Source organism: Cimex lectularius, unplaced genomic scaffold (assembly GCF_000648675.2).
Source record: "Cimex lectularius strain Harlan isolate CLEC.00 unplaced genomic scaffold, Clec_2.1 scaffold106, whole genome shotgun sequence".
NCBI classification, from domain to species: Eukaryota; Metazoa; Arthropoda; class Insecta; order Hemiptera; family Cimicidae; genus Cimex; species Cimex lectularius.
In genome coordinates, this window is record NW_019392769.1 from 557,571 (window position 1) to 573,731 (window position 16,161).

General features: G+C 33.3%; 1 protein-coding gene and 2 non-coding genes across 3 annotated transcripts in view; 1 reads left to right on the plus strand and 2 right to left on the minus strand.

Annotated features, from left to right (window-relative positions):
• LOC106662324 overlaps positions 1–16,161 on the plus strand; it is a 408,805-nt gene that overhangs the window by 157,837 nt on the left and 234,807 nt on the right. The window lies entirely within an intron of this gene.
• Positions 10,407–10,480, minus strand: Trnan-auu. The gene has a single exon. It is a non-coding gene; the product is annotated as a tRNA-Asn (tRNA).
• Trnak-uuu lies at positions 15,562–15,634 on the minus strand. The gene has a single exon. It is a non-coding gene; the product is annotated as a tRNA-Lys (tRNA).

Below are 16,161 nucleotides of genomic sequence, written 5' to 3' on the forward strand. Positions count from 1 at the left end.
TTAATATCTAAGTTATTACTCTCAACAAATCCTTGACATAAAGACATTTTAATAAAAACAGAGAATTCAAATGTCGGCTTATAAACAAACAACGGCAGCGGGCACAGATCGCTCAGGGCTGTAGGTATTTTTAAATGTATATGGTTTTTTTATGTGTTTGTGTTGTGTCTGTGTTGACTTTATGTTAATTTGTTGGAATGAATGTAATTTATTACCATGACAGGAAGGGCACTCTCAACACGACACACAAGAATGGCACAATTACGGAGAAAATAAACACTTTGAGCCCTGAAGATGATCTCAATAAAGATCGAAACGTTGGCACGATAAAGAAAATGTTTTTCTGAAACCTACATCACACCAGACCGCATCTCACGATTTNGAGAGTAAAAGTAATTTATTAGCGTGAAAGGAAGGGGTTGCTTATAACCCCGCCCCGAGGAATATCGAGTACTCTGAGGTAAGCGTTTGACGTCTGGATAGTAAAAGTAATTTATTAGCGTGAAAGGAATGGGTTGCTTATAACCCCGCCACGAGGAATATTGAGTATTCTGGGAGAGTGAATGTAACCAGACATCTATGTTTTTGGTGATGTATATATACGTATTGTATGTTTTGTTTCTATTCTGTATTTGACAACCTGAGGTACAAACGAGACACTAGCATCTAGAGTATCAACTTAGTATATATTTGAAATCAGGTCAGTAATTAAATCGAGGCGCTCAAATGGCTGCAGTTTAAAACAAAATACGAACGAAAGAAGAGAAAAAGAAGGAAAACACGCCGAGGGCAGACATGACCTCAGCAATTTGTCACTTTTACTTTTTAGAACACGGTTTTGAAAGCGTAGTAGCGCAATGGATGAGATGAACTTAATGGATATAACGTTAGATAGCTTTACATAATTGCTAGTTATCATATTGTTATATTGGCCTTTACCCAGACCATATGTAGCTTAGCTAGCATAGCTAAGGTTGCTCTATATTATAATTGTTAGTTATCCTCCTATTATCATGAAATTTTACCACACATTTGTTATTATATTTATAGACATGAAGTTATAAAAGTTGAAAATATGATTCTCTGAGATTGCTTTCAGGTTTTTCAACGATAAAATTGCACAATATTTCTTTTTTAACATTATCATTAACAGCATAAATGTTTATCATTGTTGCAATAAAGAAAGGTCGTCACTTTATAAGATTTATTTCGAGATATTAATATTGGTCCAAGTTTTGATGGTGTCATCAGAAAGTTAGAACGAGATTGATCACAAGACTTAGAGGATTTGATTAATTTCAGCGTACTGTTTAGAATTTCAAGACGTAATCTGCATTTACTCCAGATTATACGGATGTTTTGAAGTCATTTAGAAAATCAAGTCTAGATTTTTGAGTATGTTAATGTGAATTTGGTTTTATTTTTCTAAATCTACCAACCAACACTGATCTTTCATAACAAATATAAACAACAGTTAATAATGATCTACATTTTATATCACAATAACTAAGAATTCATGACATTTATTATTTATGAGAATAATAATCAACATTCTTTTTTCTTTTCTCTATAACTACTTTTTCGTAAGCATGATGGGTAAATTTAAAAACTAAAGCTACAACGTGTATAAATTATAATTTATTAGCCTAAGGTCGTGGGTTCGAATTCCGCTCGTGACACTAACTTTTTCATCTCAACCAAGAATTTTGATAAAAAGTATAATTAATTGAAATAATTAACTATATATATTGATGGGTAAATAAAGAAACTAATCAGCTCATCAAACAACTACTACTGCTGGACATACAGCTGAGTTACGAGATGATTGCTTTACTTTTTCTGCCACCCCGTTTTACTGTTGTCTAACGTAATGTATTGACATACTGAAAATTTCGTAGTGCAGCTTTAGTAAAAAAAAAATAAAATGGAAAAAACAGTATCATTTTTCCAGTGATGTAATACATATTGTTTAATTTTTGGTTTGTTTTTGACCTTTCTGTACAATTCATTTTGCCATTATTATTATGCTCTATTTCCAAACAACTTCGGATATAAAACAACATCAAAGTAAACACCATTTTAATGTAGAGTTTAAGGACCAAGTTTATCAGTTTTGACAAGCCACTCATTAAAATACAAAAAAATTACAGTTATGAAAAATGTAATATACAATTTACAATACGCAATACATTATTGCGTTTCAGTCAGTAAACTAAATATCGAATAAAATTCACACCAGAGATGACAAAAAAACCAAAGCATGAAATTCTACATTACGCAAAATCGTATGTCACTGAAACAATATGATTTCAATAAATGACAGTTTATGAAAATAAGTTTTAAAATAGGTTTTTGCAACTTGAAGTTTGGAAATTCCAAATAAGAAAATTGTGTAATAGCACAATAAATATATCTCAGTTTGCTCTTCTTGGTTAATCAGAAACTTCATATAAACCTTGAAATATAAAATAAGACCTTTTTTTGTAATAAATTCCACAAAAATTTAACGTACGTAAAACCAAATTTAATCGTCATTATATAAGCCACTTTATTCCTTTACGTCTTATTTTCCATCTGATTTTATTATTCCATCCCCTCCAGAACCTAACAGCTTTCAGTGATAAACTCCTTAATGGGTTTTCTGCAGACATCAAGTGAAGTAAAGATTTTTCGATTAATATGCCAAACAAATACTTCGTATAGGGTAGAACATTCCTGCCTAGCTTTGATTAATTCTCAAATAATTATACAAAAATTTTTCAACAGACATTCCTGCGCTCCAACAATTTCCAGCCCTTCGGCAAAGACACGTGGTAACCTAGTGTTATCCAACTAGAAAAACAATCTCCTTGTAATTAGCATATGTTCGCCGTTTTTGGCCAATTACTGACGTTAATCAGCAATTTTGTGCAGTCTACGACAAAATAACGGTTGTGCGGAAGAAACACATTACCACATACACAAACTAAATGCTCAGCATAATCTTCTTGGGGTATAATCCGGCTTTTCGAGTTGATAACGATTGGTGGCTGCATTTTACTCACGACTTCCTCTGAAAAACTTTTACTGCTTACAAAATGCGTTTTATACGATGTTGTCTATACATTATTCTCAGTCAACATGTGAGGAAACCATATATCGCTTTGAGAAACAGTCAATATGTTCTCAGATGGGTTGAAACGCTTTCTCTGCAATCTCTCGGGCACTCTCAACATGACACGCAAGGATAGCACAATTACACAGAAGACAAACACTTTGAGCCCTGAAGATGATCTCAATAAAAGATCAAAACGTTGGCACGATAAATAAAATGTTTTTCTGAAACCTACATCACACCCGACCGCATCTCACGATATCTGAATAACTATCGATTAACGGTGACAAATCTCTACACATTTCTCTGCAATGTTTCGTATCATTGAGTATGGGTTAAAGAAAGACCATAGCGATGTGTGGTGATTAGTGAGCATTAATCAATAATTATTCTTATAATTCTTATTATTCTTATATCATTATAAAGTAAATATTATTTGGAGATCGTGAGATGCGGTCTGGTGTTGTAGGTTTCAGAAAAACATTTTCTTTATCGTGCTAACGTTTCGGTCTTTATTGAGATCATCTTCAGGGCCTGGGATTTACAAACATTGTTTACATTTAACAAATACATTTAGGATGTAGAAAAGCGAATGTTTGTAAATTCCAGGCCCTGAAGATGATCTCAATAAAAATCGAAACGTTGGCACAATAAAGAAAATATTTTTCTGAAACCTACAACACCAGACCAGATTTCTGAATAATTAAAGACCATAGCGTTTAGCATCTTCAATATACAATAACGAATATGCATTATTTTTCCTCTAGTAGAAAAACAACGTAACGAACAAAAAATATTATAATGACTGCCAAATCGTTACTTCAAAACACAAAAATGATAAAACTGAATCTCTGAACAAGCTACGGACTTACATTACAATCAATAGTAACTAAAAACAGATCAGAATAGATGTCCAGAAAGAAAGCGAATGAAGACGATAAGAAGAAAAAAAGAAATGAGAGAATTAAATGGAGTGAATGCCATATGGTGAAAGAAAGAAATCGTTGTGTAGATATAATATTAAAAATAATTAATCTCTATATAAGTTATTGGTTGAGATAAAACAGTCAGTGTCACGAGCGGGATTCGAACCCACGACCCTCGGCTAAATATGCCGCTGCTGTACCACTTGAGCTATCGAGACTTCCATCCATTAGGACACCAACTTTCCAGCTCAACCCCACCTTTCGAATTTTCCCTCCTTTTTGAGATGGGAAGTTGTTGTACAAGTGGACCGAAGTCACGATAGATCAAGTGGTAGAGCAGCGGCGTATTTAGCCGAGGGTCGTGGATTCGAATCCCGCTCGTGGCACTGACTTTTTTATCTCAACCAATAACTTATATCGAGATTAATTAATTGAAAAAAGTTATTCGGTCAATCGGACCACGAACTCTAATGAATTATAAATAATGTTTTTTCTCTGTGTCACTGGTGACCAAAATCCTCCTTCCACTTCCTAAAAAATCTGTTGTAGAAATTACCAACTCTTTCTTTCCAAGCCTAGAAAAGTGCACTACCCTTAAGGTAGTTGAGGACTTAATTTCTTCTTCGGTTCCAGGTCAAAGCTTTTGCAGTTCCAAAGGACACATTCCGTTGTTTCTACTACATCATGGCAGAATCGATAGGTTTTTGTTATTTTGACATTTTTTCAGATAACAGCTGTTAGTTCAGATATTAGTTAAATGAACACTTTTTTTTGTTAATTCACGTCTGATGTACTTTTTTCTTTTCCAAGTTAAAATGTTGAGCAACTTTATTATCGGCTTTGCCCCTAGTGATTTCATTCTGAGTGTGATAATTTTTTTCTCTTTATTTTTTCAGTTTCACCATTAGCATGCGTTGTAATGTGCCAATTTACGGTTCCAGTGCGAGAGCTGCTCCGGTTTTTGCTAGTTCGTTCCTTATATCAGAATTACCTGATTACATTCTCCTAGGAGCTGAAGATATGTTAAGCATTCTCAGACCATCTTTGAATTAAAAGTAGAAGAGGTTTAAATAAAAGTAAAGTTTCCAGTGCTGCTTAGCCGTCTGAAAATATGTATAACTGGCCACATTTTAATACTTTTTTAAGTATTTCCCGTGCAAAGAATATATATCCCAGCTTAGAATGTTGGATGTTGAGAGGTTTTGCTAAATCATAATTTGGAACTCATTACTTCATGTTTCATTTTAGGACAATCAGTATACCGGAACAAGATCCTTTTTAATTTCAGAGATTTTATAAGATTGATTTGCTTGAAAGAAAGGAAAAGATTAAAAGTGTATAAGAAAGAAAATTGAAATAATTGAAAATATTATCACATGAAAAATAACGGTTAAGTTAAATTAAACAATATGTCAGTTGCTAAACGAGAAAAGCGTTCTTTGTGTTTTTATCACAAAGGGTTACAACCCTCTGAAATACTGGAAATCGTTTCTTTTATCGACGTACATTGAATAGGTGGCTTCTGAGATACCGTCCTTAAATTTGTTAAAGTCATGTAAGTGGATCAAGTTAATCCTCAACAAGATCAGATTACAATTGATCTTCCGAAAGCCGGGATAATACTCCAACCTAAATCAATTAACGGAATTTTCACTACCAACGATTAACAGGAAAAATTTAAAATTAATAAATTTATTATTATTATTATTTATTATGGAAAACAAAGTAACCAGTATGTTTGTAGTCCATTAGCCACGCTAGTGTTTTGAGGTTCAAATCGCTGCATATCCAATGGAATTTTCATTGAGTAGAATATGAAAAAAATGCAATGTAATATGGTTTGAATTTATTTATTTGACCATATTATTTCTTTATGTTTGAATTGTGTTAAGAGTCTTATTTGAAGAGAAAACATATAAATTATAAAAATGCTAATTAGAGGTAACGTTGAAAGAAAGAGTAACGTAAAAAAAACGAAATAAAACAAAATGAATGAACTTATGAATATGGAGATATGGGAATTTTTTTCGTCCTATTCTTTTTAAAAGGCATAAAACAACAGACAGGAAAATCTATGGTGTTAAGCCTAAAGTCCCCTGGTTGAATATCCAACTAACCTAAACCTAGCAATTATCAAATTTCTTATTTCATCTTACTATATTTTCTTTTCGAAAGTGACATACTTTAACTTATGATGACATCATTCAAATAAAATAAAAACAATAGCTACATTGTGTTTTGATCTATTAGGTTTCGTAGTCCGATTGATCAAATAAATTATTTTCAATTAATTAATCTTTAATTAAGGTTTTGATTGAGATAAAAAAGTCATTGTCACGAGCGGGATTCGAAACCACGACTCTCGGCTAAATACGCCGCTGCTCTACCTTTTGAGCTATCGTGACTTCGATCATTTGTCGCCAAGAATCAAGTAGATTACACGAAATTTCAAAAATGGCAAAAAAGAAGTGAAAATTCAAGTTTTTCAATTTCAAGCCAAAGCTCAAGTGGTAGAGCAGCGGCGTATCTAGCCGAAGATCGTTGGTTCGAATCCAGCTCGTGCCATTGACTTTTTTATCTCAACTAAAAACCTTAATTGTAATATATTATTTGGTCAAGCGGACCACGAAATTAGTGAATTTAATTAATTAAAATGAAGTGTACTTCACTAAAGCTCTCCGTGGCCATTTCATTTGTCGTCGAGAGTCCAACCCGATTACACGACATTTGAAAAATGGCAAAAAGGAGGGAACACTCAAAAGGTGCGGTTGAGATGGAAAGTTTGTGTCCGAGTGGATCGAGGTCACGATAGCTCAGGTGGTAAAGCAGCGGCGTATCTAGCCGAAGATCGTTGGTTTGAATCCCGCTCGTGCCATTGACTTTTTTATCTCAACTAAAAACCTTAATTTATTGTAAAAATGTTAAGCTTCATGAAGAACTGTTGATAATAATGGACTAACGCAGGAACAAAGGAAGAGCTACTCAACCTGATGTGTTTAGAATGATAGTACGACTGCTAACTGTACGCTGCAGGATTCGGACTTATATAGACATATGCATGTCTATGTAAAACTGATGATCTGAAACAAGCCTGTGCAGATATTGCCAGGAGGAAGACAAAATAGTGGAACTTGTTCTTTGCTGGCCTATCCAGGCTGAGATTCCTTTTCCTAGGAGAAGAAAAGCCAATACACCAAGGATATACCTTTAAGAAAGTTTTGGTATCTGATAAAAATCAAAAAGACTGATGATCTGAAACAAGCCTGTGCAGATATTGCCAGGTGGAAGACAAAATAATAGAACATGTTCTTTGCTGGCCTATCCAGGCTGAGATTCCTATTCCTAGGAAAAGAAAAACCAATACAGGAAGGATATACCTTTAATAAAGTTTTGGTATCTGATAAAAATCTTATAAAAAGTTTTAAGCTTGATGAAGAAGTGTAGATAATAATGGTTGTTATATAACAAACTAAAACTGGTTGCAGTGTCCAAGGTCGTAAAAAGGCTCAATCGTTTTAAACCTAAACTTTATCTTGAATATTAGTTCTAACATATTACCCTGTTAAGCAGTTAATGAAAATTATGTTGATGACAAGTTAATTCGTTTTGATTGTTTTATTTTTCATATAATAAATACAAGGGTTTTCTTCTTCTACTTTTTATTCGTTTCTTTAATTTAGGCCTGAAAAAGTTAGTTTCTTTGTCAATAGGATGTCTCTGGATCTCGCAATACGCCAATTAATCCACCCAATCAAGACTTTTTTATTTACACTGCGTCCACCTGTTTTTCTCTGTCGCTACTTACCTTGATGCGGTCTTTTCGTTCTTTGTCAATCTAACTTTGTGCGGTCCGGTTGCGATTAATGGATGTTTTTTGGCAAAAGTTGAAACCACAAAATGAAGAAGTTTAATTTTTTATTTACAACGACGAGCCATTTTTTTTTCATACAAATATTTTTAGTTTCTTTAGTACGTTTAAATAATCTTTACATTCTTCAAAATAATTAATTTATCTTCATTAAAAATCATTGATTATTTATATATCATCATTGTCAGCCTCTTTGTAATTTTTTCTATTTTCTAGAAAAACTTTCAGATGGTTTACAAACAACGCGCTTTAAATTCTACTCTAAATTTCTAGTAGAGTTTTATACATTCTGTTCAAAAATGAAATAAAACTTGTAGGTTGCATTTAATCACTTTGTCTTTTGTAGTTGGGATTGGGGATTTTTTATACAAAAATTGAAATTAAATTTATTCACGAAACTCTTAGATTTTCAGAAGGAAAGGATTTCACATTTATTATAATTGATGCTAGATTATTAAAAATCAATTTTAAATTGGATAAAGTTATCGATAAATTTTGAGTGACAGCTTTAACAGCTTAAAATTCCTCTAGATCAAAGATTTATTAGATATTGCGTGGTCAAGCTCAGTTCAAAATAACCCTGATTCCACTGTCGACAAATCATCCAATATCCTCTCGCCCTCACGGTATTTGTTATCTAGTCCTCTTTCGAGAAAAGGGAGAATTTGTTAAAATGTCAAGGAGGAATGAAAAAAGAAAATCACTGATTCCATGGCAGCGACGTGATACGAATTTATGTTGAATCTTTGAGAATCAATGTAAGTCAATGAGAAATATACCTTCAATAACCGGTTTTTTCCGTTACAACGGTTTAACTAATAACTACAAAGTTGGACAGAATTATCTGTAGTTTTGGAATACACTATTTTCTATATTGTATCGCCCTTGTTGAAAAACCGATGATCAAGCCCGGATATTCCCAAGGCTGGAAAATTTGATAAATTGCTTCTCTGAACATTGACTTTTTTAAATTACTTTTCAGTTAAATAATTGGATTAATTTATAATAAATAAACTATCATAAGTGTTACACATTTTCCAAATATTATTTTAATATGGTAAACTCTTTTAGAGGTGTGTCCATCTTAAATTTATTAATAATTTAAGCGATTAAAAATTTATCAATACAAATAAAAACTTGGTGGTACAATTACCAAGATAGACAACTGCTTGATTAAATGTTTAAAAGATATAGCGTTGTTTATAACTCGTGGATCCCTCAATTGTAGAAATAGCTAAAAAAACAGAAAGAAAAGAATTCACAAAGGAAAACAAACTGGTGATCAAAATGATAATAACTTTTGGAAAAAAAATTTATCAAAAATATAAAATACATAAAATTAAACCCTTTGCCAAATAACACAAAATTGGAAAAAACTTAACAAAAATAAAAATTACCTTTTGAAAATGAAATTGAGCTAGTTCCAGTGTCAATTGTAAATTAACAATAACAAAATTCCTTCAATTAATTAATCTTTTGATGGTTTTGGATAAAATGAAAAAGTTAGTGTCACAAACGGGATTCGCACCCACGGTCTTCGGCTCAATACGCAATTTATTAATTTGAACGTTAACTATATGCATTGCTCTGGCAACACCCTCACTTATTTTTTCATTATATATTGAAACTTTTACCTTACAATTAATTAATCTGTTTATGTAAGGTTTTGATTGAAATGAAAAAGTTAGTTATATTAGTCCATATTTGTTTAGAAATCGTGAGATGCGGTCTAGTGTGATGTAGGTTTCACAAAAACATTTTCTTTATCGTGCCAACGTTTCGATCTTTATTGAGATCATCTTCAGGGCCTGGGATTTACAAACATTGTTTACATTTAACAAATACATTTAGGATGTGGAAAAGTGAATTTATACAATGCAAAATATATTTTTATATATTCAATCAAAGTATTTCTACTCTGTTTTGTTGTTGTTAAGTGTTTGTCTTCTGTGTAATTGTGTCTTCTTGGTGTCGTGTCGAGAGTGCCAGTGAGATTTTGCTGTATTGTGTTTATATACTTTGGATTTTGAAGGGGTGGGAAAGGATGTCGGTATAGAAAAGACATTTTTGTATAAGGCATCGGCTTCTTTGAGGTGAAAAGAGCCGACGAAGGGAAAAAATGTGTTGGTAATGGTTCGGTCAGATTATCCATTCATGATTATATAGAAAGGGATAAATAGGAAAAGGAAAGCTAAATTGTTGGGAGTAGAAATACTTTGATTGAATGTATAAAAACTATATTTTTCATTGTATAAATTCACTTTTCCACATCCAAAATGTAATTGTTATATGTAAACAATGTTTGTAAATCCCAGGCCCTGAAGATGATCTCAATAATTATCGAAACGTTGGCACGATAAAGAAAATGTTTTTCGGAAACCTACATCACACCAGACCGCATCTCACGATTTCTAAATAAATATCGATTAACGATCACTAATCACCACACATTGACCATATTAATTATTACAATTAATTATTCGTTTCATCTAAGTTTTTTGGTTAAGATGAAAAATAGCGTCACGAGCGGGATTCGAACCCACGACCTTCGGCTAAATAAGCCGCTGCTCTAACCACTTGAGCTATCGTGACTTCGATCCACTGGGACACTAACCTCCCATCTCAACCTACAACATGTCGAATTTTTCTTTTTTGCCGTTTTTCAAATGTGTCATCAGGATTCGATTCTCGGCGTCGTATTAGCGTGGCATTAGCTCTTCATTTCAACCAAAACTTTACATAAAAAAATAATTAGTTGAAAAACGTAATTTTTATGTAATATTTATATACATTTAAAACTGCAAAAGAAATGTGCTGAAAAATTAACACATCTTTTTTTTTAATGATGATTCCCAACAGCAGAGGTTATATCAACCCTCGGGGTGCCGGTGGTTTAAAAAAAAAACCTTGTGTAATGATGTCGAGTTCGAATCCAGGGCCGCTGAATTCGAACCCGGGACCTTTACCTTAAAGTGATGAGCGCCGTGACAACGCCTAAACCGTTGCGGCCACCGACGCCCTTATCAATAAATTATATTGTGTGAAAAAAATTTGATTAATTCATTCAAACTCTATGCTATTCCTTATTCCAACTGACCGCATCTCACGATCTCCGAATAATCATTGACTAACGGTCACTAAACACCGCACACTCCTTATTTTTGTTGATCGTACAGATATTCACATTTCTTTTTGGCATCCTAAATAATTTGTAAGAATGATTATTAGCTTAGATTTTAAAAGTCAGGCGATATCAAGTATATTTTGTTTGTATTAGAACGGTAAATTGTAGATTGCCGCATATGGACACCGTTGATTACTCCAATCCATTAAATTATACCGGTATTATCTTGTAAAGTAATCTTTGATTATTCATAACGGTATGAATCTGTAATTATGCCATGGAATCCGAGAGTAATGTTCGAATCAAATCACATCTCCATATATTGTATTTGTAGGCCCATTGTTTCCAAGGGGCGTTCGCCATTTATGAAAACGACCACCGTATCGGCCGTGTTTATGCGTTGTCCACCCCAATAGGGCGAGCCGGTACGAAGATAAGGTCTAATTGTAAGTTTAATTAGGACGTCCACCTGAGAGGGCAGATAAGTCAGACATTGTAGTGGCTATCTCTCAAAGGCGTAGGGTGAGCACTTTGTCCTCTTTTCTACAAATTCCTTAACTCATTTCATTTACTTAAAATTTCTCCATTAAACATACTAGACCGTGTAATCATAAGGGTTGCATCTTTAATTAATTTCGCCAGGTTTTACCGGTTTAGGTTACCTTGCCAAAGCAAAACCAGAAACGGTTTTGATTTTCCCTTTTTATCCTTCTAAAAAATAGTTACTATAAAATTTTCTTTATAAAGCATTTTCAATTTCGGAAAATTATAAAGATTTAAGAATTTAACAAAGTTAATAAAATGGAATAATAGATGTTTTTCATTTAACACTATTTCAGTAGTGCCTGTTGAAGGTCACAATTTTCATTTTTACAACTAAATAAAAAATTGTAATTTGTACCTCAGTTATTTATTTTAACATGGAACCTTTATGATCATAATTTTGAAAATATCTGTTAGCTGTTATAAGGCGGAACAAAAGGATTGAAGGGAGAAGAAAAAGAGGAGCCGAGATAGGATCGTGCTTTGGATAAGACAATTTTGTACGCAAGCCGAAGATTAAAAACAACAACGAAGAATAGGAAGAAGAAAAACGAAGGAGAATAAGAGCCATCAATCAAGCCTCCCCAAGAAAAGTTTTTATTTGTATTGTAATATTACACTGAAGTCGAATTAATTTATTATATCCAATATATTTACTTGTCTGATTGACCAAATTACTTCTTTCAGTTAATTAATCTTTTTATGTAAGGTTTTGGATGAAATGAAAAAGTGTGACAAGCGGGATTCGAACCTATGATCTTCGGCTCAATTGCCGCTGCTCTACCACTTGAGCTATCGTCACTTCGAACCACTCCACACCAACTTCCCATCTCAACATACAACCGTTTGCTGTGCACCCGCATTTCTTCACGTCTATGGCATTTATTTTTAGAATATTAGAATATAGAATTTATAAAATTATTCAATGAAGAATAATCTTTATCTTGGTATATTTTGAATGAAAACAAAACAAATCGAGTTGTTATCAGGGCAAAACTATCTTTAAGATGTTTAAAAATTGACATTTTTAAGTTTTTAATAGATTATTGCAAACTTCTTTGAATGCAATAATCTTACCCTCTCTTGCCACGCACTTTAACACTATTGAGTATTCATTGAGGTAGGAATTTTCAATAATTATAAATAAATAAATTTAAAAATCTATATAGTAATATTTGAAAAAAAAAGTATAAAGGTTTAATTAGTGATGAATACTTTGAAGTTTATCACACAATCCCCTGTGTAAGGGTATTGTAAAAGCGTTATGTTTAGTGGTCTAATTACTTCAAATACAATATTATATAAAATATAGGGCCAATATTTTGTATAATATATATTTCAAAAGTGACGATCGACAAGGCTTATAATGCAACGGTTTTGCAGCCCATAGTTAATAGAGTTTTGCATTATTGCCAACCTTTCTTTTTTTTCTTTCTCTCTTACTCTCTCTCTCTCTCACTCTCTCTCTCTCTCCCTCTCTCTCTCTCTCTCTCTCTCTCTCTCTCTCTCCCCACCCTCTAACTCTATATCTCTCACTCTCTATCTCTCTCTTGCTTTCTTTCTTTTTCTCTTCCCTCCTCTCTTTCTTTTTTCTCTCTCATTTTAAAAATGTATACAGGGTGAATTGCTACTCGTGCTACAAACTTCTCCAGTAGATTCTTCACCCTAAAATGAACAAAAAAGTTCATATTGTCCATGGTCCGATTCTCAACCATTTCAGAGTAATTTCGCTTTTTATCGATTTTGAAAGATATCACGTCCTGGCGTCGGAAAATCGTGATATCTTTTAATCTAAACATTTCTCTGAAAATCTAATAGCACCGTTGAAATTCCCGTTAATTTTTCAATAAGAAGATGACGGTGGCAAAATGTTTGGGCTAATTTTTTGTGTTTTATTTCAGCCAGAACTACAAAAAGAGTGGAAAATTGTGTAAATCGGAAAGTGTATAAAGTAATCCAGAGTTTCTAATTTTAGTCTCAGAAGGCAGCAAATTTGAGGAAAACTACCTGATTTAATAACGCTTCCAACGCACTCGTCATTTTCTTATTTAGTGGTTGTGAGACCAAGATGTTGATGACAAAAAGAGAAAAAATGGTGGTTCAAGGATTGCTAATGTTTGAGAGTGACTTGCTACTCGTGCTACAAACTTCACCAGTAGATTCTTGACCCTAAAATGAACAAAAAAGTTCATATTGACCATGGTCCGATTCTCAACCATTTCAGAGTAATTTCGCTTTTTATCGATTTTGAAAGATATCACGTCCTGGCGTCGGAAAATCGTGATATCTTTTAATCTAAACATTTCTCTTAAAATCTATAAGCACCGTTGAAATCCCCGTTAATTTTTCAATAAGAAGATGAAGGTGGCAAAACGTTTGGGTCTTTCTTCCTTGACCTTCTAGCTGTTTGTAAACTTCTTAAGCATTACATACTAAATGGGCATTAAATTAAATTAAAAAATTTCAATGGAATTATGATTTTGATTCTCTCTAAAAATTAACGGGGATTTCAACGGTGCTTATAGATTTTAAGAGAAATGTTTAGATTAAAAGATATCACGATTTTCCGACGCCAGGACGTGATATCTTTCAAAATCGATAAAAAGCGAAATTACTCTGAAATGGTTGAGAATCGGACCATGGTCAATATGAACTTTTTTGTTCATTTTAGGGTGAAGAATCTACTGGAGAAGTTTGTAGCACGAGTAGCAATTCACCCTGTATAATTTGTATAGATTTTTCCGAAAAAGACAAACAGAGGAGAGTATGTGCATGTGAAGTAAATAAATACATTTAAACTTAGCATTCCTTGGAAAATGTAAGCGTAAAATATTACTGATGCCTGCTTACACAGATTCTTCAAGGGAACAAAAATAAACATCTATAGAATAAGCAGGATACCCGTGTAGAAAAGGTCATTGATCGAGGTATTTGTTAGCTCTCCGTATTTTTAAGATTGCACATTATCTTTGCCTGCTTTTAAAATAATTCGTTTATTTAACGAAACTTATATCACAATAAAATAATAATTTGAACGAATGTTAAATTTTATTTAATTTTTTAAATTACTACCTGTATAAATGAAATATACATCTCGTAATTTGAGGTTATTTACATATGTATATTATACACTGATATCATTTCTTGAAGGGAGTCGCCAACCACTGTTGATCTCCCAGTTTTGTGCAAGATTTGTCCTTGATGAGCAGGTCCCGAGGACATCTCCGCTTTAATAGGCGGACAGGATTGTAGGGATGGATTATGTTGGACATGGATTGGGCTAGTGGGTTGGGGTTAGTGGAGTGTTTGTCTTGGTACTGGGTGAATTTGGACCGGATTAATTTATTTACAAAGGGTATTTTGAGGTCATTGTGGAGACATAGTAAGGAGCGTTAACTATAATTCTATGGACTTTGAATTGGAAGGATTGAATTCGTTGGGTTTTGGTAGGTTTAGCAGTACCCCACGTTCTAGTCCGTATGTCCAAATCGTTTTTAATAGTGTTCAGTACAGTGTTAGTTTGTTTTTTGTCGACAAATTAGATTTACGTTTGAATAGTCTATAGAGTGGCCCGAATCGCCTATTCAGTTCCTGTCTTTAAATTTTATTTAATAAATATTGGATGGTAATTGTGTTGTTCCTTCTTCAATTTCATTTGAATCATTAAAAAACTGATTTAAATTATTATTTAGCCGTGGTTTAAAAGGGGTGTTTGTCATACTATTATTTGATCTTTTAATTTCTCAATTTTTTGGTTCACAGTCCACTAAAGTTTCATATTCTTTAGCTAACTTTCTATCAATGCATCTATTAAAAAACTACCTTTATATTTATCATTCAATCCATCTGTCAATTTTTGTATGAGCCAGGTTTAATTGTATTTTTTACTTCACACGCACATACTCCCGTTTTATCATTTTCGCAAACTATATAGATTTTCGTGGTCCGCTTAACCAAATAAATTCTTTTCAATTAATTAAGGTTTTGGTTGAGATAATAAAGTCAGCGTCACAAGTGGGATTCGAACTCACGATCTTCGGCTCAAAACGCCGCTGCTCTACCACTGGAGCTATCGTGACTTCGATCCACTTGGATATTAACTTCCCATCTCAACCCCACTTTTTTTTTTCTTCCTTTTTGCCATTTTTCAAATGTCGTTTAATCTATTTGATTCTCGGCGACAAAGTTATCGAAGATAAATAACCGCTCTGCGGAAGAGACTTTTTAAAAAAAGGAAGTTTTATTGTAAAAGATTATAACAGTGGAATCGACATTATAACGGACAGAACGCAACAGTAAGAATGAGCCCCCTCGTAGTAGATACAAGGGGTTTTATACATATTTGTTTAATTAGTTTAATTGGTCTAAGGGCTGATGTGTTTGGCTGCGATAATAAGAAGGGCACTTTGTTGTCTCTGGCTCCTAGGCTAATTGGGTCCTGGATATGCTGATAACCTGTCACCTCTGACCCGCTCGACTTATCTGAAGTGCTGGTTGTCTATATGACGTGTAGGTCGTTTCTATAACTTCGATGTAACGATAGCTCAAGTGGTAGAGCAGCTGTGTATTTAACCGAAGGTCGTGGGTTCGAATCCCGCTTGTGACC